Consider the following 25,656-nt stretch of genomic DNA (forward strand, 5'->3'; position numbering starts at 1 on the left):
AAGTTGGAAACATTCAGGTGAGTGGTTTTGGACCATCGGTTTAGCAGCATTGTCATTCAATGTCTTATAGCTTAGTGAAGTATCTCAGACTGGCCTTGATTCTGAATTCAGTGCTGAGAGAAGGAGTTCCTGCAATTGTTTTCTCGTAAGAGATAAACTTGTCCATACTAAATAATTGAAAACAAAAAGCAGGTGGTTCCCACAGCACAACATCGTCATTAGTGCTGATTGTGTCCATCTTTTGAGTGATGTGAATGAGGCCGAGTCAACGTGTATGCCAAGGACACCCTCTGATGTGTCTGCAATGTAGAAACAAAATACAATGAAATAACTGCCCATTTAGGGGTTTCTCTAAGCTTTATTGCATTATATATTTTAATTTTCAAAACAATGAGAATTCAAATTCTATGATCTATATCAATAAAAATGTTAATACATAAAGCACAGCAATGCCCAAGTAATTATTATCACGTTAACATTCTGCAAGAATTGTGGGACATGAGCCCTGCCTTGCCACTCAAAACATGCTCCATGAGCCAGCATTTCCCAGGACCCCAGTCCCTGGGAGCTTAGCATAAATACAGATTCTTGGTCCCTGACCTAGAGCTCCTGGGACACAATCTGCATTTTAACAAGCTCCTTGGTGATTCTTTCCACATTTATTGTAAGGAATACTGAGCTGGGACAATACCTAAGAGGCTCATTATGAATTTCGCTATCGAGTATATTAGATCCTAATAGCAGTGTGTGAAGTCACATTCTTAACAGACTGTTGTAGCATATGCTTTGAAAAGCTGCTTTCACCAAGGGATCTTTGTGACTTTTGTCTCAGTAGCTAGCCGTGGAATGTAGGCATCTACAGTTATATTGAGAGAGTTTCTCAAACCTTTGGTCACATATTGCTTATATTTCAAAACCATGAAGTGGCCAAGCACACTTTTAAAGCTGCAATACTTTAAATCAGCAGTCAAGAGGACTCAAGAGCAATCAGTTCTAAAGATGGCATATTGGAAATATAGAGAAGATGAACTTGAGTCAGAATATCCAGAATGGTAGAAGTCACTATTGGCTTTTTTTTTTTTTTTTTTTGGTGGCCCTAATATGAGCTATGACGTGACCCTTCAAAAGGCCAGCACTCACCAACTTGAGCCACTGCTCAGATCTTTCTCCTATCCAGGCAGCTCTCCCTTGTTGTGTTGGTCTTGCTTTTAATGAAGTGGCTTCTGCCTCCATGATACTCCAGGTATCATGCTCTCCTTGTGAATCTAGATGCACAAGCCACACGAAATCCCACTGTCCCTTGGCACTGTCAAATTTGTGCTGAACGTTTTTCAGTCCTTAAGTTAACTTAGTAGTTAGCTTATTAGCTAACTACTCTTCATTAGATTACCTTCCCTCCTTCCTTCCTTTCTTTTCTTCTTTCTCTTATCTTCCCCACAACCCCTCACCTTGTTCCAGGAAGGAACTCATGACTTGAGTGCCTTGGGCAAGCAAGCTACTCTGGAGAATCCCTCTTTCTCTCCTGAAGTTGTGACTCAGAAATGAGCAAATTCCCAAAATTCCAAGTGAGACCAGACTGGCTGAGGCTGTCATAGACACATTGTTCACTTCATCCTGGACATTATTCATCAATGAATGTGACTTCTTAGATCTTGTGTCTTCTTTTGTCTCCATATGCACTTGTCACAGCATGACTTAACTAGCCAGTAATTAGTTATTTAGACTAATTAGATATTTTCTGCTAACCAGAAGGAACATTTTCTAATATGTCCCCACTTAAGTCCATCTTGTTAGATTTTTGGCCACTGTGTTCCTTTTATATCCTGATTCAGTTATCCATGTCTGTTAGCCAGCGTTCCAACCCAGAAGTCATCTTGTCTTTAGCCAAGAGATACCCTTTCCCAATAAGGTGTGCTATTGTCACTGCAGTCTTTCTTGAGCTTCATCATATCGTGAGCTTTGCCATGGGATCGCCATAGATGATTTTATTTTCTCTTGTCATTCTATACACATGGACTTTCTATGTAGATCAGGCTGACCTCTAATTCACTAAGCAGCCCAAAGTGATCTGGAGCTCCTTGTGGTTCTCCTACTTTAGCTTCCTGAATAGAATTCCATGTTTGTGCTATCATATCTGAAGTATAAAGTAAGCATTTGTGCGTTTTTGAATGTGTATGCATTTTTGTTGTTGTTGTTGTTATTCAAGACAGGATTTCTCTATGTAGCCATGGCTGTCCTGGAATTCGCTCTGTAGACCAGGCTAGCTTCAGACTCAGAGACACAGAGATCTGCTTGCCGCTGCCTCCTGAGTGCTGGGAATGCAGGCATGTGCCACCACCGTTGGACATGTATGCATCTTTGTATGTCACTTAGCCACAAGAGCTTTAATTTAATAAGTCCTGATGTCAAGGGAATGCTGTGCCTTTAAGTATACCACTCAGGATGACTGATTTCTGACAACTCAGAAGGAGAGGTTAAGAAATATTATAGCTTATTTAACAGAAAGGTGCTCAGAGAATGCCTTTTAGTTAATATAGCATCATGTTGACAAAATAGAGAATTAAAATAAAAGTAGGGCTTCATGAAAGAAGGCTTACTTAAATCTTTTTTTTTCTAAATTTATTTATTTTTGAGGGGAGGGCATGGGTGCCATGGCACATGTGTGGAGGTCAGGAGAAATTTGTAGGAATGTTCTTTCTTCTTCTCCCTTGTTCATCCACTGACTAAACTCAGGCCATCAGCCTTGGTGGCCAGCACTTTCACCCACTGAGCCCTCTCACTAGTTCAAGAAGGCTTACTTTTAATATGCCTTTATGGTTTGTTCTTTTTTATCTTCTATGCATGTTAGCTGAGTAGCTCTGGTTTTAAAACAAATCAGAATGCATGACTCAGAAGCGGATGACTCACTGAAATTATAGACAAACTCCTTGCTACAAATGGTTCTTGTTAATTAGATACCCAAGGCAGCAGCACCAAAACAGGAGGTATTGGTATACAATGTAGAGACAAGACTGTAAAACAGTTACTTTCTGCTGAAGACACCTTAATGGCTTCGTATAGAAGGATTCTGAGGAAATATTAATGAGCCATCTTTTACTTTGGAATGCAGGTCTGGGATGTTTAGAGCTGCATTTCGTGGTATGTCATTAGGACGAGCACACCAGAGCCTCATCCACTCCAGTCTTTCAAATGTAAACGGGATAAATCAAGCTCAACCAACCTTTTTTTTTTTAATCTTACTTCTGTTGGTGATTAAAGAAAATGAATGCTTTATGAAAATAGTGCTAGAAATGGACAGTGTTTTGATTAACAGGATTTTATAAAAAATATCATTTATGAGAGGCACCCATTTTTATAAATGTGTGTGCATGCTTATGCTTTGCAGACATCTCTCTCTCTCTCTCATGAGTACCACATAACTCCCAACCCAAGTAGTTCATATTACACGGTGGGACTGTAGCCACATTAAGTACTCACGTCTTTGCCTGTATTTTATCTGTGTGATAAGCTCCTGAATTGGCAGAACAAAAATAGTGTTAATTTTACAAACTTCTTTGTAATAGTAAAAGATGGATCTGGGTCGGGTGTTGCATACCAGTAATCACAGGACTTAGAAGGCCGAGGTTAGAGGAGCAGAAATTCCAGGTTCCCCTACCCTCCTTAGGAGTTGCCATCTCTAAGACAGGGGAGAAGTGAAAAATGGAAATGAAGAAAATATCTCCCAAACACGAAATGGCAACAAAACCAAAAATAGAAATCATAAGATGAGATTAAACTATAAGGAGAGACCCCTCTTGACCATTTCAAAGGACTGTCAACTTTAATTTTTTTTACCCCCTTTGGCTCTGTATAAAAGGCAAGCTGTTTTTCTGAAACATGGTTAATGTTAGCAATAACTAGATTTATGAGGGTTTTGCTTTCCCCAACTTTAAAAATAAAACTAGAGAGAAAAAAAAAATGATTGAAGCATACTTCTAGACTTAACGCCATGTGTCCAAAGCCCCAAACAAAGGTGAGCTGGGGTCAACCACATGCAAACCTGTGTACATAAGAAGCATTGTGAGTTTCTATAGAGAAACATCTAGAAATATCTGGGCTTGGCAGAACTGTTTCGATAGAGTGGCCATCAGCTCTCCCTTGTCTGCTGTGGTTGGCACATCAGTCTGAGGGCTATAATTGTGTGATGCAGTGAGGTTTGTTTCTGTGGCTCTCTTTTTCCTGCATTGCCACTCGAGAGTATTCATCTGGCAGAGTACTTCAGCACGTTGGGGGTCTTTAACATGCTCCTCTGTGCAGCACATGGCACAGGAGACAGTGATATGACAGTTTGGTTCCTTGGCTTCTTTGGGTGGTACTTACATGTTGATGTGAGGAACAGCCCTCTCTTCAAAGAGGTTGTTTTTTTCTGGAGCCAAATTAGCCCAAGTTCCACGTTTCAACATGGCAGTGGTTTCATTAGGGTTTTATAATAACAGAACAAAGAAAGCCTTAAATTGTGACACTTCAAATATATTGGTAGAAACATCAGATAGGTGAGAGCTTACCACACCACGTGGGGAGCCTCTGTGATGGGCCTCAGATGCTATCTGATGACGTTCTTAGCATTGGTTTGACGGAAGCTAGTCTATGAATACATTTCCAGTGCTTTCACCTGACGGCCACAAGGTGTTAGGTCACACAGACTTGGACAAAGAGCAGCTATTACCAAGGCCTAAAGATAGCCCCAAATGCACTGTTCTTCAGTGCTGGATTTGCAATATCCCACCTTTTCCACAATTGTTAAAGCTCTGTGCGGTTGATCAGCCCCATAGAATAGTCAATGCAAGGTGTGGCTTCTTTCTGGGAAGTGCAAATGTTTATGACTCAATGCTTGTTCCTTATAAAAGGAAACATACATTAATATTTCAAAGTCCAAAACTGCCTAAGTGGATAAGCAGTTTTCAGGGAGAGAGAGAGAGAGAGAGAGAGAGAGAGAGAGAGAGAGAAGGAGGGAGAGAGAGAAAAATTGAATGCAGAAAGAGTTCCTCTGGCCAAGGCACTGGCTTCTATTTCTAAAGCCAATTACCCAATTTATATATTTTACTTTTGGGGATGATTTAATTATCAGCTCTTTGGCAAGGGACTGAGGAAAGGCTCTATATCCAGATGTTTTGTTTTAAGGCTGAAATGTTTCTTTAAGCAATCAGCCCTGGGAACCTTGGAGAGTCAGTGTTGTTCTACCCCTAACTGTTTTTGTCCTTTTTTTTTGGGGGGGGGCACTCCCTGCCCAAGCTGACTGAGATCAACCTCTGTACCATGAAGTTCCCCATGCTCAAGGCATTCGAGGATCATCCTTAGAACAGTTGATGTGATACGTAAAAAACTTCACCGGTCCCCCAACCTTCCTGATAACACCTGTTAAGAATTGCTTATAGCTTTCCTAGCTCTCTTAAAATTCATATGGTCTCCTCAAAGTACAGCTTCAACACACGAAGGGTTACTCTGGTGGCCAATAATTTAGTTAATGTTCAGCTTACAGATCTGACATACGCAGAAGTCGACTGATGGCGGGAGATCACGCTTCCTGGCCGCGGGGTTATCATTTATGTAAAGTAGTACACTGGAGAGCTGTTTGTGTGTGGCTAGCAACAGTCTCTAAGTCTTGATTTTATGGGAGAGCAAAGTGCACTCCAATGCCATGACTTACACTCAGGTGTTTACCGTGAGTCATAACTCTCACTTTAAGTCTGGGCTTCAAATAAACACTCCTTAAACTTAATTTTCTCACAGTTCTACATAATCCTTAGTTCATGAGCAAACACAGGTAATAATACTTACGTGATAGGCATTCAGTTGATTGATTTTGGGGGGGGTGTTGAGATAGTCTTACCTGTTAGCATAGGCTAGCCCAGGGCTCATAGCTCTCCTGTTTCAGCCTTACATATTCTGGAACGAGATATGAGCCACCCCCTCTGACTTATTTTTTGTTTTGTTTTCTTTAGGAAACTGAACATCTGAACTTCCTCACATCTGTTTTATTTGAACTATGTTGGCATTACATTCCGTTTAAAAGTTTGTGAATTTGGGAGACAATACAATACTCTAGAATATTTCTGAATCTGGGTTTCCTTTTTTCTGTCCTTCTTCTTTTATTTAATCTCAGTGAAGACTTACTCCAAATAACTCAGTATTCTTTTTAATTTAAAATGCTCCTTATCTGGAATGTAATTAATGTCAAAATCTTTTTATCTTCTCAATTAACAGCAACTACCACCTTTAAATCAACGTGATCATGGATAGTCAATGTAGTTTGAGTGGTTAGTAAATACCTCAGACCTTATTTCCCTCACACTTCCTATATTCTGAGGAAGGCACGCGTAGAATATTAAGTGCATGAAGCATTTCTGTAGCAAGAAATGGGTAATACCACAGGGTCCAATAAAAGGACACATTTTTATTATGTATCCAATAAAACGTGTTCATGCACACACACTGTATACAAGTACACCATACTCACATACAAATCATAAATATAAGTAAAAAGATAAAAGCATAATTGTCTGAGTGGAGGAGTGAAGAGTTAGGGATGGCCCTGAGGAAGGAAACTCTTCCAGAACTAACCAGGAAATTAAGTGATTTGTGATGTTTGGCGATGTGAAGGCTGAGTCAGGATGGGGTTGAGGGTTAACCCATGGACAGCATTGGGGTCCTTCTGGTTAGCTAGTAGGGGATTCAGTGTGAGGGTGGGTGCATAGATACTCAAGGTCTGTAGTAGCCTGGACTAGAAGTAAAGGCTGGACATAAGGGCGAGTTAGATTAGGAAGCAAACACAATAACAATTGTTTTGTGCCTGCAATAATGACCTCAAGGGGTTGTAAACCTGGATCAGTCAGTACCATAAAATAAAACAACAGCTCTTTTCTCTAAATACAGGAAAGAAAGGGGAAAAAAAAAAGACTATTGTCTACCCCTCATCTCCCTGCCTTACCATGCTTGGGGTTCCTGTCTTACCAAAAAAAAGGGGTCTGTCCAGTTTTACTTAGACTTGGCTACTTTGTACCACGTGGGCTAGGTTTCCTTATCACACTAGGAGTGTGCATTTGTAAGGGCAGCTGTCTACTCCCTGCGACCCTCCCTCCTTCCGTTTCCGCTCACAGGCACACTGTTCTCTCTTCTGTCCCAGTGTTGTGGTTTCCCAGCAATAGAGATTTCTTTTTCAGTAGTGATTTCTTAACATTCCTTTGGTTTCGGGATATTGCGGGTTAACTGCAGTTCACTCTCCTGAGGCCAGCAAGGTTTATGATTTCAAATGGATAAAATCCTTGTGGTAACTACCCAGATTTATTCATTATACACAGTCAAGTTGTATCAAATGCTTACGTGGCACTGTACTCCCTACATCTATGCCATTAAAATAATTACATTCAGTAAGAAGTAGCCCTTCAAAATGTAAATTTAAAATTGAGAAAGTATGTAAAATTTCTTTTGTGAGCTGGCTTAGTGGGAGGACACTTGCCCAAGATGGATGACCCAAGTTCAGTCCATGGCATGTACATGGTGGAAGAAAGAACCCATTCCTGCAGGTTGTCTAGGAAAGAACCAATTTCAAGTTGGCCTCTGAACTTGACACATGTGTGGTGGCATGAACCCCATAAATGTTTCTTTTTCCTCAAAAGAGGGGATGAGATGAGAGCTATTCCTATGCCTTTCTAGCTCTTTTGCACCCTCAAGGGCTGGTTCAACTCACCTGTTCTAACCCAAATTCCTCTGACTTGCTTCAGTATATTCTTGCTTGTTCCTGTCCTGTGGAAGTTATTCCAAACAGCAAGTAGGTCACACTGCCTTGTTCTCTTAAAAGAAAAAAAAAAAAAAGAAAGAAAGCCATGTAGCAGCTGCTTATCTCGCTTCCAGTCAGGTTATAGCTGTGTCTTTGAAGCACTTATGTGTTCTGACCTTCACTGCCCATTGCAAGCACCCAGGTCCTAGCTCTTCTCAATCCTCTCTCTTCACCCTGATCCTATCACTTTTTCTTGAGGAGAAGTGATTCTGCATCACAACCCTCAAACTTAGTGTTCCCGATGCTGCTTTTCTACTGTCCCCACATCTGCATGACTAATCCAGCCTAACCTTGAGTGGCTACTACTTATCCGAGACACTTTCCTGTGCATCCTTTCCCTCACAGGACCTGTCTCCTGTTACATTTTTTTTTTCTCTATTTGTTTATTAGTCATCTTCTTCCAACAAGAACAGAAGCTCTATGAAGACCTAAGCCATTGTCCATGTCTTCATGTTTTTTTGTTTTTTTAATCCACAGAACCAGAATAGTACCTGTCCTACTATAGATGCTCAACAAATATTTGTGAAAGAAAGTTGTAAAGAAGGGAAAAAGAAAAGAGTAGTAGTTGGGGTGAGGAAGTTAGAAAAAGGAATGGAGGAAAACTAGGAAGTAAAAAAGACAGGGTACTTGCTGTTTGGAATAACTTCAATAGACAGGAATAAACAAGAATATACCAAAACAAGTTAGGGAGAAACTACTCTGTTAATATGTCTCTAGCAAATTTTTCAGACCACTCTCTCTCTCTTAAACCAAAGCAGATCTGGCCTTCAGCCCAGAGCCTTTGCAAGGAATCATTTTTTCTAGATGGACACTAAAGTTGTTCTATTGACATTGTGTTTATTTTCAGACTGAACTCAACCTTTTATTTTTTATATAGCAAATGGTATTGACTTTCAGTACATATTAGTAGGATAAAGTTTCTCCTTTAAGTTAAGATATTTCAATGAAATCTACTTGAAATCTACTTTTCTCTACTTGAGTTTTTTTTTTAAATATGGAAAATGATATTTAGAGAACTGGGATGACAAAATCATGAAATATGAATGTGGGTGAGGAAAAACTCTGAACTCATTGGGGTTAATGACCTGCAAAAAAATTATACTTTTCTTTATGATCTCTTGTAATTCCCAATTCATCCATGTCTATTGCTTCCTTGTCTATTGCTCCTGTTCACCACCTCCTTCTCACTTGTTTTTTTTAATGACACTGTCATAGATCGACTGAAACTGTTTGCTATCACTCACTGTCATTTGGATCTCTCAGTTATGTCTTTTTTAATTTGCTGTAAGATCATGATGTGAGTAACCATATCTCACCCTAGCCCCCAGCAATCTCTGCAATACATAGCCCAGCACCAACATAGCAGAAAAGTGACAGTGCTTATTTGTTATTTTCATAGTGACTTATTCCCACAATAGAAGATGGAGTGTTCCTGCATCAGACTAACCTAAGCATGCTTCATTCCTGTATTTACATAATTAAAGAAAGATGACAGAGAACTAACATTTTATATTACAGAATTAAAGTCACTTCTCTCCTGCTCATAGAAAGAATATGTACATTTATTCATACTGGTGAGAGGAATTAATCCCAGGGCAAAGCCGTAAGTCAATAAAAGCCAAATTCCAGCACAGCCAATTTGAATGCTTATAAATTAAAAGCTGCTAAAAATAGTGACCAGTATAGGAAGTCATTCATAAAACTCTTAGTCGGGCACATTTTAATGGAGGTGAGAAGCAACAAAAATCACATTTTCCAGCTAATGGATTGAGGTTGCTGGTTCTGTGGGAAGATCTCTGCCCAGTCTTAATGTTAGCAATGGTGTTAGACTCATATTTTTACTGGAAACTTTGAAAGCATAAAATTCAACCCAAATTAGGGACTGGTCATATGGCTTACCAGGGAAAGTGCTTTCAGCACAAATGTCGATTTGAATTCCCAGCACCCACATGAAAAGCTAGACCCAAAGGGTTAGAGGCGGGGGACAGAGACAGCTAGAGGCAGAGACAGGCAGATCCTAGGAACTTGCTGGCCAGGCAGCCTAGCATAATGACAAGCCTGAGGTTCAGTGAGAAGGCTTGTCATGAGAAATAAGGTGGGGGGTGATAGAGGAAGGCATCAAAAGTCAATCACTGACCTCCACATGCACACCAAGAGGAGAGCACATAGGTAGAGAGTGGTGACATACACACAAACACACACACACACATCACACAGTGGAGGGAAGGGAGGGAGGGAGAGAGAAGAGAGAGATCCTATCAAGGGTAAAAGCTACTTAGATTACCTGTAATGACCACTGTGCCTGAATTATTTTCTGCAGCATATCCTGCTGTTAAGAGATATGAACCTGCTCATCTCTGATCTCCTCATATCCATCTTTTTCCCCTGCAACCTTCCCCCTAAAATAAAACACACATACGTGCATGCGCGCACACACACACACAGAAAACATCTCATCATGAAAGTTGTGGTATGTCACAGTGTGTCCCCCAGTGTATCCCTCTGTCCACACATCCACTTGCAAATGTTCATTGCATGAGTCATTGGTCTGGCTGAAATCTCTGACATCTGTAACACCATCAATATTGGATCCTTATCAGGCCTTCTTCTGGTTATCCTGTTGTTGCCCTGTGTCATGGAAGTCCTTCTGCAGCTCCGGATCAGCCAGACTGGTCCTTTCACACGTTCAAACAGTTCACTGATAATATAGATTTTGAGGTGGCCAACTAAGAGCCTTGGATCTGGGCCTGGATGGTAGCTGAGCTAGTCTGGCTCTCCTTTAAACACACCACCAGGGCAAGCTCTCCAGCCCTGCTCCAGCTAAGCTACCCAATGCAGCCATCAGCAGGAGGTCATCAGCAAGAGTCAGCTCTCTGCTCTCCATGTCCTCACAGGCTCATGGTCATCCATCCCTCCAGAGCCATCGCCACTGTATTGCCCAGGCAAGGTGGAGATCCTGCTCTCCCAAGTGCTCCAGCCAGTGAGCAGGCAGGGCTAGCTCTCCTGACTGTCACAGGTGGCAAGGGGAGAGGGAAGCAGCCATCACTCCTACCCCCCATGACACCTCACAGCAGTGGCAGGGCCAGATGTCCAGAACTTAAGTCCTTCAGGCTGGCTCACCTCTGCCCCCTCAACCAGGGCCAGCCCTCCTGTGCTGTGCATTTTTATTCCTTTACATACAATATTAACTTAACGGCATCTTTGAATTGGGTAGATTTTTTTTTTCGTAATGACTATTAAGTTCAAACACTGAAAATGACAATTGTTTTCAATTGACTTACAATACACTTTCCATGTTGTAACCTTGAGCAACTGTGTGTGTGCAAAGGCATGCGTCTGTGTGTGAGTACCTATGTAAAGGTAATGTTTCTCAATGAAAGCTGAAAACTGTGATGTGTGGTCATGGAAGATTTATAAATGTACTCTTAGGTGATCTAGCTATTTTTTTTATTGAGTTAGTGGTAATATAATGATATTAACTTTGGTATTGTACATTCTTTGTGTGTGTGTGTGTGTGTGTGTGTGTGTGTGTGTGTGTGTGGTGCCAGGAATTGAACTCAGACCTTACATGTAGTAGGCAAATATTCTACCCCTTGCCAGCTTCCTTAACTCTTGAATTAACTTTAAATCCATTGATAACTAACAAATTTGGAAATGTTCTACCCTTATCTTATTTGTTGTTATCCTGATTTTTCTTACTCATATTGGTTCTTAGGAATCCATTTTGTGTTCTGCAATTCCTTGTTGCTCATCAGTACTTAAAAACAAGTTATTCCCATGAAAGCAGTGACATTTTTTTACATCATGGCCACCTTGCTTACAGAGTTGAGTGCTGTGTGCAACATGAGGAGGAATCAATATGTTCCTTCTAGTGACCCTATTATTTCACTTCATGTCCCTTTGACTACTCTGCTGCCCTAGGCGTGGATTGAGTTTCCTACTGTTGACATATGTCTGCTGTTTCTACTCTGTTTCATTTGTCTATATTTTCTATAGCTCTTCTTAACCAATATGGTCTTAATTCCTGCAACATTCTCATATCAGATAAGTATGCTCTTTTGTTGTTGATCATGTCTTTACTGTTTGCTACTTCCATCCATAAAACAAAGACTTTTGAACATCTTTCCCTTGAAACAAATGATTATGGTATTGATTAGGTGATTGAGTCTACAAATCACCTAAAAAAGGAGTTCTATAACCAGAATATTATAGGCTTCTCTATAATCATAGTATCTCTATTAGTGATGTCTCCTTTGGTATTTTCCATATATTTAGTGATTTTGGGTTTAGGCCTCTCTTATATATATGCCATTAATGCAAATTACATGCTTCTGGGTCCACTGTAAAAGGGCAACAATAGTCAAAGTCATTTTCTAAGGGCCCAAGGGCAATTGTATACAAATCTAGTATTTTTTTTATGTTGCTCTTATACTAGGGAGAAAAACCTTTCAACTTTGTTGAACTTTTCTTTTTCTCTTTCCCTTTTTCCTTGGAAAACAATCTCATGTATCACAGGCTGGTTTATAGTGTGATGAAACTAAGAAGGTCTTGAACTTGTCATGCCTCTCACTTCCGTGTGCTGGAATTATGCATGTGTGCTAGCCTACCCATTTATTTTGTTGACCATTTTCCGATCTTTCTTCTTATTCCTTTCATTATTCTATGTTGATAGCCTAAGTCTCTATGGATAAAAATAAAAGGTTTATTTTCTTCGTTCCATTTTTTTTTTTCTGTACATTGTAACCTACCTTTAAGAATATGTGTGGATATTTTTTTTCCTAGAATTTTGGGTCTAAGGCTTATCCAACTATAAAAGATATGTGGTAGATCATGTAATTAATGGTTCAGCAGCAGCTCAGAGTCTGAGAGTTTGCATTTCTAGGGAGTCCCCAATATACTTGCAGCTCTACTCTACAATGTCAATTGCTTTGGTAGGCAATTAACTAGAAAAGCATGAGAAAAATTCTTGACTTCTTCCAGTGGTTAAAGAAAATAAGTTCATGTTTCACTATGAAATATGAGATTGGATACAAATGTATGATAATTTTCTATCTATTTCAACAAATTATATTATAAATCTGTCATCATTTTTATTGTGGATGATTATTAAATTAGTTTTATTTATTTAGTAAACTGTGTATTAGCCTTTTTCTTTACACTAGGATGTTGTTAATTATTAAAACATACAGACTAAGTGGAATGTATATAGTAATTATGATTATGTAACAGCAATTGATGAAGAAAAAAACTTAAATTTGTATGAGAGTAAGGAGGGTTCAGTGGGAGGGTTTGGCGGGACAAAAGTGAAGGGGGAATGCTATAATTATATTGTCTCCAAAAATGAAAGGAATAACTTTAAAATTAAATGGTTGGCTACCCCCAAAAGAGTCATGCCATGGCACCAGTGAGGATACTTTGCCCATTAACTCAATCCTGTAACACCGAAGGTCCCAGTTAGGTAAGATTGCTCATGAGTCCTCTTACCCAGGAGCATACATTTGTACCTTCTGGCTGTTCTGTGTGCTAGTCAGCTGGGAGGGAGCTAACAGCTCCCTTCTAGAGCACATTCTCTATTAAAACTCACTCACTCCAGGGTAAACATAGAAATATAATAATTTGAAACTACAAGCAAAAGTATGAGGAAGAATATACATGTTATGTCTTTATGGGCCTGGCTTACCTCACTCAGTGTAATATTTTTTTCAGTTCAATATTTTTCTGAGACTATCATGATTTCATTTTTTTATGGGTGGATAAAATTCCATTAAGCTTATGACATTTTCATTGTCTAAAATTAACCCCTTTTACCTTTAAAAACATTTGTAACATTTCTAATAATTCATAGTGTACATGTACGAATTTGCTTATAAACATTCACATATAAAATTTGCTGATTTATTTCCTAATAAATAAGGCTTAATTTATCTTCATGGTATGGATTCATTTTATATAATTCTTGACAAGTTTTATTGTTTTAAGTATCATAAAACAAGCTGATATTTGACCTCTCACATTTATGTTTAATTTATTTCTTAAAGTGATTTTTGAAGTATGTTCTAATATTGTTAGCATTTTTACTTATGACTAAATTGAATTACATGGAGATTCCTAATTAGCAAAGTCACAAAGCCCATAAAAGATGCAGCAGAGACATGAACTCAGTGGCTGGCTCTGATCACCTTCCCCTAATGGGGGAGCAGCCTTACCAGGTCACAGAGGAAGACAGTGCAACCAGTCCTGATGATACCTGATAGGCTAGGGTCAGATGGAAGAGGAGGAGGACCTCCCCTATCAGTGGACTGGGGAAGGGGCATGGGAGGAGAAGAGGGAGAAAGGGTGGAATTGGGAGAATACGAGGGAGGGGGCTACAGCTGGGATACAAATTGAATAAATTGTAATAAATTAAAAAAAATTTAAAAGTAAAAAAAAAGTGCAGTAGAAGTTTGTGGTGTCAACTGTACAATGAATAAAAGAATTTAATGTTTTATTTATTGGAGAATTTCAGGTACAAGCATCGTATTCACATCTCTACTATCCACTTCCCATCCAATTCCCTTCTCTAGTCTCTCTCTCAAAGTCATGATCTCTTCTTGTTTAACTGTTGTTGTTACACGCACACTAGCACACACAACTAACGACAACGACTCCTTCTCTCCCAGAATCTTTAACAGAACTCCAGAATTTAACACTTGACAGAAGGTTGGTTGCTACTATAAAGATCATGATGAGGGTCCCAGACGGCTCCTGGCACAATCTCAGAACTTCCATTCCACCATGCAGAAGAGGTGTTAGACCTTGGATTATAAACAGAAGAATATAAACACTTTCCTCTGTTCCTTCACGACCCAGGCCTAAAGTGTCATTTCCCCACTGATTTCCTTTACCACATAGCTTAAATAAATGGATGCCTGCCATTTTCAGAAGCCTTGGGAAATCAGTTAGCCGCTGCGTGGTGATGCTTTGATGAACTATTCCTTCATCATTGCACCTCAGTCTCTCTAGCTCACTGAGACATTAGCCTACTCTTCACACCTTACTTCACGAAGCCACAATGGCTGCCACATCCTTTATGAAATGATGTGATATACATTGAAACATGCCTGCTTTGGCTTTCACAAGGTTTTCCTTAAAATGTGGTGTACATTTTGGTTCGGTTGGTTGGTTGGTTAGTTAGTTGGGTGATTTGGTTTGGTTTGGGAGAGCTGTATCTTTCAATGAAATCCATTTTTATTTAACTCGGAAATTTTTCTTTGATCCGTGGAAAGAACATTAAAATGAAAAAGAAAGGTGATGTCATCCTGCCCATGAGGTGTGTGACCTACACAGATAATTTTATCTCCTAATGATTTAATATCCTCACTTATGAGAAGAGCTGGCATGCTTTAATGTCCTCACTGGCACTGTAATTAGAGATTCCGTTTCCCTTACACTGTAATTTTTTATTAAGGCATGAGTAATCACAATTGATGATATATTACTGTCCTGAGTGAGAAACCTATTTCTTAGACACAGTGCTAAACATTGCCTGTCAGTATCTTTCTTAATGCCACTTTAAAATCTTTTATAAACAGGATATATGGCTTTGAAATATTTAGACCCCCCCATCAACCTTTTGCATGCATCTCTATTTGTAATTTTTCTATGAAAGACCTAGTGGAGGAAATTGAAACATATCGAATTATCCTAAGGAAAAAAAAATAAACGTAGTAACCTATACTCAATTTATTTGTTGATTATTTTAAAGGTAAAGGGTTGAAAGCCTCTATGTTTGTGTCCTAATATTTATGATCATCATTTTGTCCTTCATACTCACCGGGCATGTCCTAAAAACACTAGACAGTTAATTTTCTTCTTGAAAACTCTCTTTCTGTATGCTTGAGGATATATAGCAAGTATAATATACATCATGTAAGTAAGATTAATGGCACATTCTTTGTAAAACCTTCTGCAATAGCTAATAAAGAAGATATGTGAGAAACAAAACAAAACAAAACATGAAGACTGAGCCACAGAGGAATGTGCACACTCAGCTGGCTTTGTCCTCCTCTTATTCCATTCAAGCCATTAGCCCACAGACAGTACACACATCTATAAATAAATGAATAAATAAATAAATAAATAAACACTAGACACGGAAAACTATAGGTCATATGCTTGTACATTAGTAAGGAAAATTATCAGGTCTAATAAACGGCTAAATTTTATATTTTGACATATTTTTTACCTGAACTAGATACCATCTAATTTCTGTCCAAAAGTATTGACTTTCTTTGTTTGTCCTTGGCACACCTTAATACTTGGTTGTCTGATGCTGCTATACTAAAAATTATATTCTATTAAAGAAAATGCCCATATTTGTATTAAACATTAGCATATTTGCTTTTTAGCAAATGTCACTTGACTTTTATCAACTGATTTCTCAATGAATTTACATAATCTTGGCAGCTTCTGTTCCTTTGAAATGGGAAATCCAATGGCAAGTTCATCAGTACAGAGGAAGATCCTCCTGAATGTTTAGAATTTGGGTTTTACCAGTTCCATGCAGGTTGGGAAAAATATCTTGAAGGAAAAATAGTAGTAGCATTCTAGAGAATGTTTCTGTAGAATTTATGAGCCACACATGGCTCCAAGGTTTAAGCAGACAAGAGTCCCCTGGTAAGTGTTTGTGTGTTACATGCTCACAGTAAATTTGACATCACCCACCCAGAGAGGAACAGAAGCAAAGACAAATGATCCCAACCTCATTTGACCTTCGCCCACTCCTTCCAGGAGACAATCTGCCACATCAGAGTTAATGTGGATTGTTTGTCATCTTTGGAACCTGTAATGATTGAGATTTAATACTCTTTTATTCACCGGAACATGGAATTTTCTTTCTTTTTTTTTTATTAATCTAGAGTAAGTAAAACTCCAGACATTTCGTATGACAGTCCATACTAGTACATTTAAGCCAGATATGAAGGTTAATTGAAACTCTCTCTTTCTCCATATATGTGTGCCCATGTTATGGTTTGTTTCTGTTCTGAACCTTCAAATGCTTTTGCATCCTTGGTTCCAGTTCAGGCCTCCATTGATTACATTTTGAGTGTTTACATGTGTGTGTTCATGTGTGTGCACATGAGTTCCTGTGAAGGTAGGAGAAAAGTCGCTGTTTTTATTCAGGTGCAGTTCACTTTGGGTCTTTTGTTTTGTATTGTGTTAGATTAAGTTTCCTCCTTTTTCTTCCCCAAGCAGGTTAAAGGGGCTGGCCAGCAAACCTTGGGGCTCTCCCTGCCTCTACCTACCTGCTGCTGTCATACTCAGCATCTTTACATGGGTTTTGGTGCTCCTGTGGCAAACAACTTTACTGGCTAAGCTATCAACTAGCCCCGAGGTACCACAATGTTTTTAAAAGCTCTTTTGGAACTGTCACATGGAGTGTTGAGTCTACAGCACAAATCTCTCTCATTTCCAGTTGCTAATTAGAGAATATCATGTGTGAACATTTCCAAAGTCATATGTTCCCCCTGGCACTAACCTGGCATGTCAGTATAGTACATCATCCAAGAAAATGGAATTGATTGGACACTGTCCCTTATGAAGCTACAGCGGATGCTTCTCAATGCTCTGCCTCTAGCTACAGTGTTTTGAAAATTACTGTAGATTTTCATATTGTCACAAATAAAATAGGAAATAGGGTAATTTCTAATTTTTTTTATTTTTATTAATTAGTTTGTTCACTTTGTATTCCACCTGTAGCTCCCTCCCTTCACCCCTCCCAAACTCACCCTCTCTTCCTCCCTCTTCTCCAGCCATGCCCCTCCCCCAGTCTGCTGATAGAGGAGGTGTTTCTCCTCTCCTTCCTTCTGATCCTAGCCTATCAGGTCTCATCAGGAGTGGCTGCATTGTCTTCCTCTGTGGCCTGGAAAGGCTGCTCCCCCCTCAGGGGGAGGTGAGCAAAGAGCAGGCCACTGAGTTCATGTCAGAGACAGGCCCTGTTTCCATTACTATGGAACTCACTTGGACACTGGACTGCCATGGGCTACATCTGTGCAGGAGTTCTAGGTTATCTCCATGCATGGTCCTTGGTTGGAGTATCAGTCTCAGAAAAGACCCCTATGCTCAGAGTTTTTGCTTCTGTTGCTCTTCTTGTGGAGCTCCTGTCCTTTCCAGGTCTTATATTTTCCACTTCTTTCATAAGATTCCCTGCTGTCTTGACTATGAGTCTCAGCATCTTCTTGATACCCTGTAGGGTAGAGTCTTTCAGAGTTCCTCTGTGGTAGGCTCCTGTCCTAATCCCTGTTTTCTCCCTCTTCTGAAGTCAATCCTCTTTGTGATTCTGAATGAGGATTGAGCATTTTACCCAGGGTCCTCCATCTTGCTCAGCTTCTAGGATAAACATACTAAAATCTGTATAGCTAAAGAAGCTTAACAAGTTGGAGGTAAGTTTTTAATTTAAGACACTTAGAGTTTTTTTGTTTTCTAGTTTTGTGAGTTTCTTGTGAATTTACAGAAATTGTAACAAATCATATGTATATGCCAATTGTATATGAGCATGAGTTGAAAAGTTTATTTAGTTCTCAAACTCTCACATAAACCCATGTTTTATATATATATTTTTTAAAGTTGGTTGAGCATAAGTTTATAACCAACATGCAATCATTTCTGTCTTTTCTCTCCAAATGTTTATTGTTTATATATTTTTGAATAGCTAAGAAAATAAATGTCATTTTTGCTCTTCAAATTCACATTATTAATTTAACATTTCTCTATCATCTGATATAATCTTTACATGACCATTTCAGTTGGTGCATGATGCTTGATTAAACTAAAATCTACTTTTTGTATTCAAGACTTTCCTCTCATTTACTATCATTCAGAACTATTCTGCAAGAAGATTTTTTTTTTTTTGGCCATGTTAATGAGTTTCTTTGGGTAAATTCTCAATGGTGAATTTACTGGGTCACAGTCATGATCATATTTCTATGTCATTCCTGTTCATAATCCAAAAGATGCTGCTGTTCATTTGAATGACCTACTTAATAAAATACTTTAAATTTTACTGCATTTCCGTGGAGATTAGTCAGATTCCATTTTCTGTAATTAAATGTTACTTCTGTGCTAAGTTCTTGCATTTTTATTTTCTACAAATGCAGAACATATGACCTTTCTGCCACATCTGTTGGAGCAGCAGTGACACCATTTTCAATGGTGTTCCTTTTATTAACTTGGTAAGAATTTACCAGTTTCATCACAACCCTCATAATTTCTTCAAATTGCTTTGCATGTTCCTGCTTTTTGCATAAATGTGAGTAGCTGGTTTTTTTTTTTTCATATTCCTGTATGTTTTTAGATGCCACGTCTCTATAACACTTTTACAAATTCTTATAAATGAGGTTAGATTTGACCTGCCTGGCTCTTTGACCTCCCCATCCTTCAAGGGAGGAGCAGTCCTGCTAGGCCACAGAGGAGGACTTTGAAGCCAGTCTTGAAGATACCTGATAAAACAGGGTCAGGTGAAAGGGGAGGAGGCCCTCCCATATCAGTGGACTTGGATAAGGGCAGGGAGGAGATGAGGGAGGGAAGGAGGGTTTGGGAGGGAATGAGGGAACAGGATACAGCTAGGATACAGAGTTAATAAAATGTAGCTAATAATAAAAAAGATTTGACCTGCACATTTTGCCCATTCTTTTCCTTTCTCCTCTCTTTTTTATTTAATTTTTTTCAATTTTTCACTTTCATTTTAATATTTGTTTTTTTACATTATTCTTTTAATTCTTTATTAATTACACTTTATTCACTTTGTATCCCCTCTGTAGTTCCTTCCCTCCTCCTCTCCCAAATTCCTCCCTTCCTCCCCCTTCTGCATGCATGCCCCTCCCCAAGTCCACTGATAGGGGAGGTCTTCTTTTCCTTCCTTCTGATCCTAGTCTATTTAGTCTCATCAGGAGTGGCTGCATTGTCATTTTCTGTGGCCTGGTAAGGATGCTCCCCCTCTCAGGGTAAGGTGATCAAAGAGCAGGCCAATCAGATTATGTCAGAGACAGTCTGTTCCCATTACTATGAAACCCACTTGGACACTGGACTGCCATGGGCTACAACTGTGAAGGGGTATTCACTTTCTATCCCAGGTGTAGCTCCCTCCCTCTTTCCCTCCAAATCCCACTGTCTCTCCTTCTTCTTCTCCCATGTCCCACTGATAGAGGAGATCCTCATCCCCTTCCATCTGGCCCTAGCTTTTCAGGTCCCATCCTCCTCTCTTTTTAAAGATGCCACACTATTAGTTTCTCTCTTCCTACATTTCTCTGCTTTTTTTTTTTTTTTTTTTGTCATCTTGCCTTATTACTCCAATTGTTTTGGCTTTTATATTTCTACAGTTGTAGCTTCTTTTCAAACTTTTTTGTTTGAAATTAGGGCAATTTGTTACTATTGCTACACCCTTTCTTTGGGTCTATTTTAATGATTTTCAAAATTCTATTATATATGTAGATTTATATATTATTTTCATCCTTCATTTTTTGCACAATTGTTTGATTCATTCTGCTTTGCTACCAGTTCTACATAGTCAATATATCATATATTTACAGTTTCTGTATTTTAAAATTTTTTGATGATTTTTTTCTGACACAATTTATTTTGAAGTGCTTTCAAACATTTTAACAAAGACATCAAATTTTCATATTTATATTGTTATTAATTTATAACTTTCTTCTGCTGTTCGATATAGAAAGAGATTATAGCTGTTGCACATAATCCAACCCATCTGAATGTGCTGAGAACTGGTTTTAACTGGAAACACTTTCTTATTCAAGAATACCTAATTAATTATGATTATGACATTCAAAATATTTTAGACTCTCCATTAATTTTTTCCTTTGATACTTATTTTCTTTTCACTTTATTTTCTTGCATTCTTTTGTGTTAGAGATTTCTGAGTTTTTAAGTTTTAGAACCAACTCTTTCATCAGTAACAACATTCATCTTTTCTAAAGATTTCACCTAATAATGTCTAATGTAAGTGTTGTCTTTACTTACCTCCCAAATAATGATTAGATGTCCCTTCTCTTCTTTTTACCTCACATTTTGGATGTTTTTGTTGTAGCTTTAATAACCTTTTTTTGTTTTCCTGCTCAACATTGTTTTTTTTTTCTTCTATTTTGGCCCTTCCTTATCTGTAAAGTGCAATGTTAGACATTAATTACTCCGGCATTTGACCATGGTCAAGAAATTAAGTTCTTTTCTTTCTTTATTTTTCTTGCCTTCTTAAAAAAATCTTGTTTTCCACTTAAACGTAAATATACTTTTTTTTCCCCTATGCTCTTCTGGATTTGCAATAACTTCATCTATTGCTTTAAAGATAATAAATTGTTTAAATAAGTTGAATTGTCATTTGATAATTTGCTTCATATTGAGTAGTAATATTTGGTCCCTATTCTAGTTTCTGAATACTTTAATTTTTTTCTTACATTTGTTGTTGCATGATTTCACTATGATAGATCTAGAGGTTCACTTTGTAAAACAATATTTAAAATTTATTACCCTCTTTCAATGAGTATTTGTATATTAATTTTGAAAGACTTATCTACTAATTTGAAATGTTACCCCATCTCCATCCATTTTATTCTTCTGTAAAATCCAGCCGCCCCACACTCTTATATTTACCTTGTTGTATCATCTATTCTTCTTAATCTTTTTCTCATCTGTGCCATGACTGTGTCTACTATGTTTACAATTGTTTTCAAATGTCTTCTAACTCACAAATTCAACCTTTAGATGTCTACTTTGTTTTGTAACCCATATATTCATCAAATGCTCAGTTTCAGATTCTGCTGTTTTTATTTTAAATATACGTAATAAGTTTTTAATGATGTTATATAATTTCTTTAAATGGATAAAATTCTTTTGCTTCTTTGATAATTCTAAATATTTCACTCCTTTTGTCTACTTCTGATCTTTAGCATTGCTACTGATTGTCTTTCGTAAAAGTTTACCCCTTTATATAATTATTTCTTTTCAATGTCTGTAATCCTAATTCTTAATATTTTATCTGGAGAAATTATTTATATGCAAATTATATTTTCTACAGATTTTGTCTTTATTTTTTAAAAAAAATATTGTCCAACCTACCAATCAGGGATATTTTATGAATTATATGCTCAACTTTTGGGGTACCTAACTACAATAGAGACTTGTGATAAGAATTTTTGAAAGAAAAAAAATTGATGTTTTCTTAGCTGCTCTTCCCTTTGTTGCTATAAAATACTCTAATGAAAGAAACTTGGCGGTTATAGGGATTATTTTTAACTAACAGTTCATGTGCATAATCCATCAGGCTGGAGAAGTTCAGGAAGCAAGAGTGTGGGGCGGCTGGTCACATGACACCCACACATCAAATAAGCAGACATTTAAGGCTGCTGTTCAGATCCCTTGCTCATTTGGCTCAGTCTAGAACCCTTGCCGAGGAAATGATGCCACTGGTGCGTCTTTAGGATTTCTACAGAAATTAACTTACTCTTTGTATCCCTCACAGACATGTCCAAAGGATCCTTTCCTAGATTTGGTCTAGTTGTCAGTCAGTGTAATTCATCACAGGTATCTGTTTGGAAGACACAGGCTTATCCTGAGCGAAAACTTTTATGCAGTGACTTTTGAGTTTCTTCCTTGTCTAAAACCTTGATTCTTTTCTTCTTCTGCTACATAGAAGATTGGCAAATACATTTTGAAAAGCATCAACTGTGATATCTCTAGGGAATTCTTTTTTTTTTTTTTTTTACTTTAAAGATTCAAACACTCTTAATTTGGTTCTTTAAAGCAATTATCCATTACATTTTTTTCATAGTAAAATTTGTCATCCTTTTAGGGAGGAAAGTCCTGAATATATTACCTTTCATCCTATATAGATATGGACCTCCCTGACCTGAAGGAAGCACTTGCTTCTATTAAGAAAATTCACCACCTTCTGAATTGAGGATGGGCATTAGAAAAGATGCTCTCCCCATCCCCCGGGGCTTACCATATTGAAAAGCAGAATGAAACCAAACCCAAAAATCGGTGAAATGAATAAGAGAGTTCTAAGAGCATAGTGTAATGCTTACAAGTGAAGCAGTAAAAGCTCTCGGGTTACTCGTGCTTAGGACAGGTTAGGTTTAATGTGTACTAACCTGTGCTACATATGTGTCATGTGTCATGGCACCTGAGTACTCTATCAGGAGCATCTATATACTTACATCCCTGTAGCAGGCCACCCTGTAGCTGCTCAACTTCAGTTTTCTCGGGAATCTTTGCATTGTGTCAGTAACGAAGGCGTCTCCTTTGCGCAAACCTGCATCTCGATTTCCACCAACTGAGCACAGTGATTTTACTCTTCGTTTTCCTCTTCCACGTAGTGTGAGATCCTAAGGCTTGATTATAGTCTCTCCATGTTTCGACTTTCATATAGGAACTATTTGACTTTTACTGTTTGCCATGCTCTGTGGAGTTCTTTACACGCTCTAGAGGATGCGGTAGCATTCAGAAACCATGTGATCCGATCACGTTTCTTCACACTCTAAATGATCCTAAATTGAGGTTTTCCTAGCCTGCTCTCCACAAGTTACACTTTCTGATGTCTTCAAAGAGACAACAGCTCATTGTAGTTTCTCTTCTTTCAACGTAGAACATACATATATTGAAAAGACAAAGGTTGGAAAAAAAATCTCTCAAAAGCAATCAAATGCTTTAGGAAAGAAAATCCAAGGCTTTCCAGTGGGTATAGTATGTATCCATAACACAAGCTGTGGTGATGATGAAATATTAGCTGCAGCATCTCATTTCCACAGAAGACTCCGTGCTCAACTCTATCAATGAACAGAAAAACAGTTATTGCAAATATTCCCCATGGAGAATTTTACAATGGAAAAAAATGTCAGAATAAAGAAATTATCTAACTGTAAAATAATAGTCCTTTCAACTTTTGCAAGTGAATTTAAGGGATTACCTTATCTTGCTCTCAAAGTGAGTAAGTTATTGCTCCCTTTTTAATACTCGCTTTTGGGTTTTTTTGGATGGGAGGAATGTAGAAGAGTTTCCCATTGATGAGATGCTGTTTGCAGCTTTCAGAGTATGAGCCACATTGCTCAAAAACAGACCTATTTCTCTATGGAGTGGAGATGATTAAACTGTGGTCTGTTCTCTTAGGTTGGGTGTTTCATTTCTGCAACTATGGCACAAATATCTGATGTCTTTTTCCTGTGTAATAGGCTTAAATGTTAACTGGCCATATGCATATAGGCACTTTGCTGTCCTCTGGGAATTTTTATAAATTTAATCCATCCATTAGCCATATGTCCAGGCTGTTAACTGCCATTTAATTTAATAAGCATTTTTGAGTGATTGCTCTCCTCTAAGAGTGATGTCTGCTCTCAGAAGACCTCAGGGGTGTGGTCGTGAAGAGAGCACAGCCTCAATCCTCAAGAAGAGAGCAGGGCAGCTTCTTTGGACAACCATTTTGAACAATCCTGGGGAAACTGTGAGTGCAAAACGTTAGCTACCATAGATGTACATGAAAAGCTGCAGGCTTTATTTCTGTTGCTAAATTATTCCCTGAAATTTAGACTCTGGAATGCATGGTCTACTTTACATTCTCACTGTATGGGGGAACGGAGTGGTCATAGAATGATGTGAGTTTGGATTCAAACAAGCAAAGTTGCTAGTTAGAATGTAAAGAGAGAGAGAGAGAGAATATATAAACGTGACTGGTAGATAGGAATTTCTGAACTCATCATGAGTTACACTTGCAAGTAGACTTGCAGGCAGGTCTCTATTGGAATTTGCATGGTTCTTATCTGAATGAGATCGATAATTTTCTTCTTGGGTATTGTGAAGAGTACCTCCAAACTTCATGTGTACTGGTCAGTAAGGGTAAAGCCTCTAAACAGAGAGCAGCCCAATGTTTCCAGGTGGAGTGGCACAAGTGAGTGGTGTGTTCAGCATCAAGATCTTGCTATCAGGTTGTGAAGGGTAACAGATAGCCTCATCACTAGCCCGTAAGGTTTGGGACCCCTTTGGTCAGTGGTTCAAAAAAAAAAATGTAATCTAATCCTGGTACTGGAGTTTTCACTTGCTAGAATGTGATCTCTAGCTGGGACATTGTCCCCTCCCCCAATATAACTTAACTCTATTTAAACTCCTTTTGTAGATGCCTGTACTTTAGGAAGCTTCTGCAATAGTAGGTTTCTATATAGATTTTCAAGAGACCATTAATGTTAGTTATCCCTCTCCAAATTCATTTTGCTTAACGGTGGAGTAATATTCCATTGTAAAAATGTACTAAAATTTCATCATCCATTCATCCAGTGGTGTTCATCTAGGTCATTTCTATTTTCTGGCTATTATGAATAGAGCAGCGATGAACAGGGATGAGCAAGTGTCTCTGTAGGATGATGTGGATTCCTTTGGGTGTCCAGGAAGGGCGTAGCTGCATATTGTGTTGTATTTCCTCTTCCTCTGGATGTATTTCCTTAATTTCCTGCCTTCTAGGTTCTGTAACACCTCCCTCTCATCTCTCCCATGCTGATGGGCATCTCCACTGGCATCTGGTATAACTTATTGCCGTCATTTATCCTGGTGTTCATTTTTCTCACACAACATTGCGAGTTCCTGGAAGTCAGGAAATGTTCTTCAGCATACCCACTCTTCTAAATGTCTTCCTACTTTGTAAATGTTTGCTAAAGCCAAATGTTCTCAGTAAATAGAGAAAGAATAGCTACAGAATATCTTTTTTGAAAAGCAAAGCTGGAGGATTAGGCTGCCTGAAACCTAAAAATATTAATAGTGATAAACACAAGTTCAAATGAAAATCACTTGACTGTCAACTCTCTGAA

The 25,656-nt window shown here is 38.4% G+C and overlaps 1 protein-coding gene across 3 annotated transcripts in view; it reads left to right on the forward strand.

Moving 5' to 3' along the window:
• The window catches only part of Pde4d (phosphodiesterase 4D), an 820,129-nt gene that overhangs the window by 368,457 nt on the left and 426,016 nt on the right, over positions 1 to 25,656 (forward strand). The window lies entirely within an intron of this gene.

Source organism: Meriones unguiculatus, chromosome 6 (assembly GCF_030254825.1).
Source record: "Meriones unguiculatus strain TT.TT164.6M chromosome 6, Bangor_MerUng_6.1, whole genome shotgun sequence".
Classification (NCBI taxonomy): domain Eukaryota; kingdom Metazoa; phylum Chordata; class Mammalia; order Rodentia; family Muridae; genus Meriones; species Meriones unguiculatus.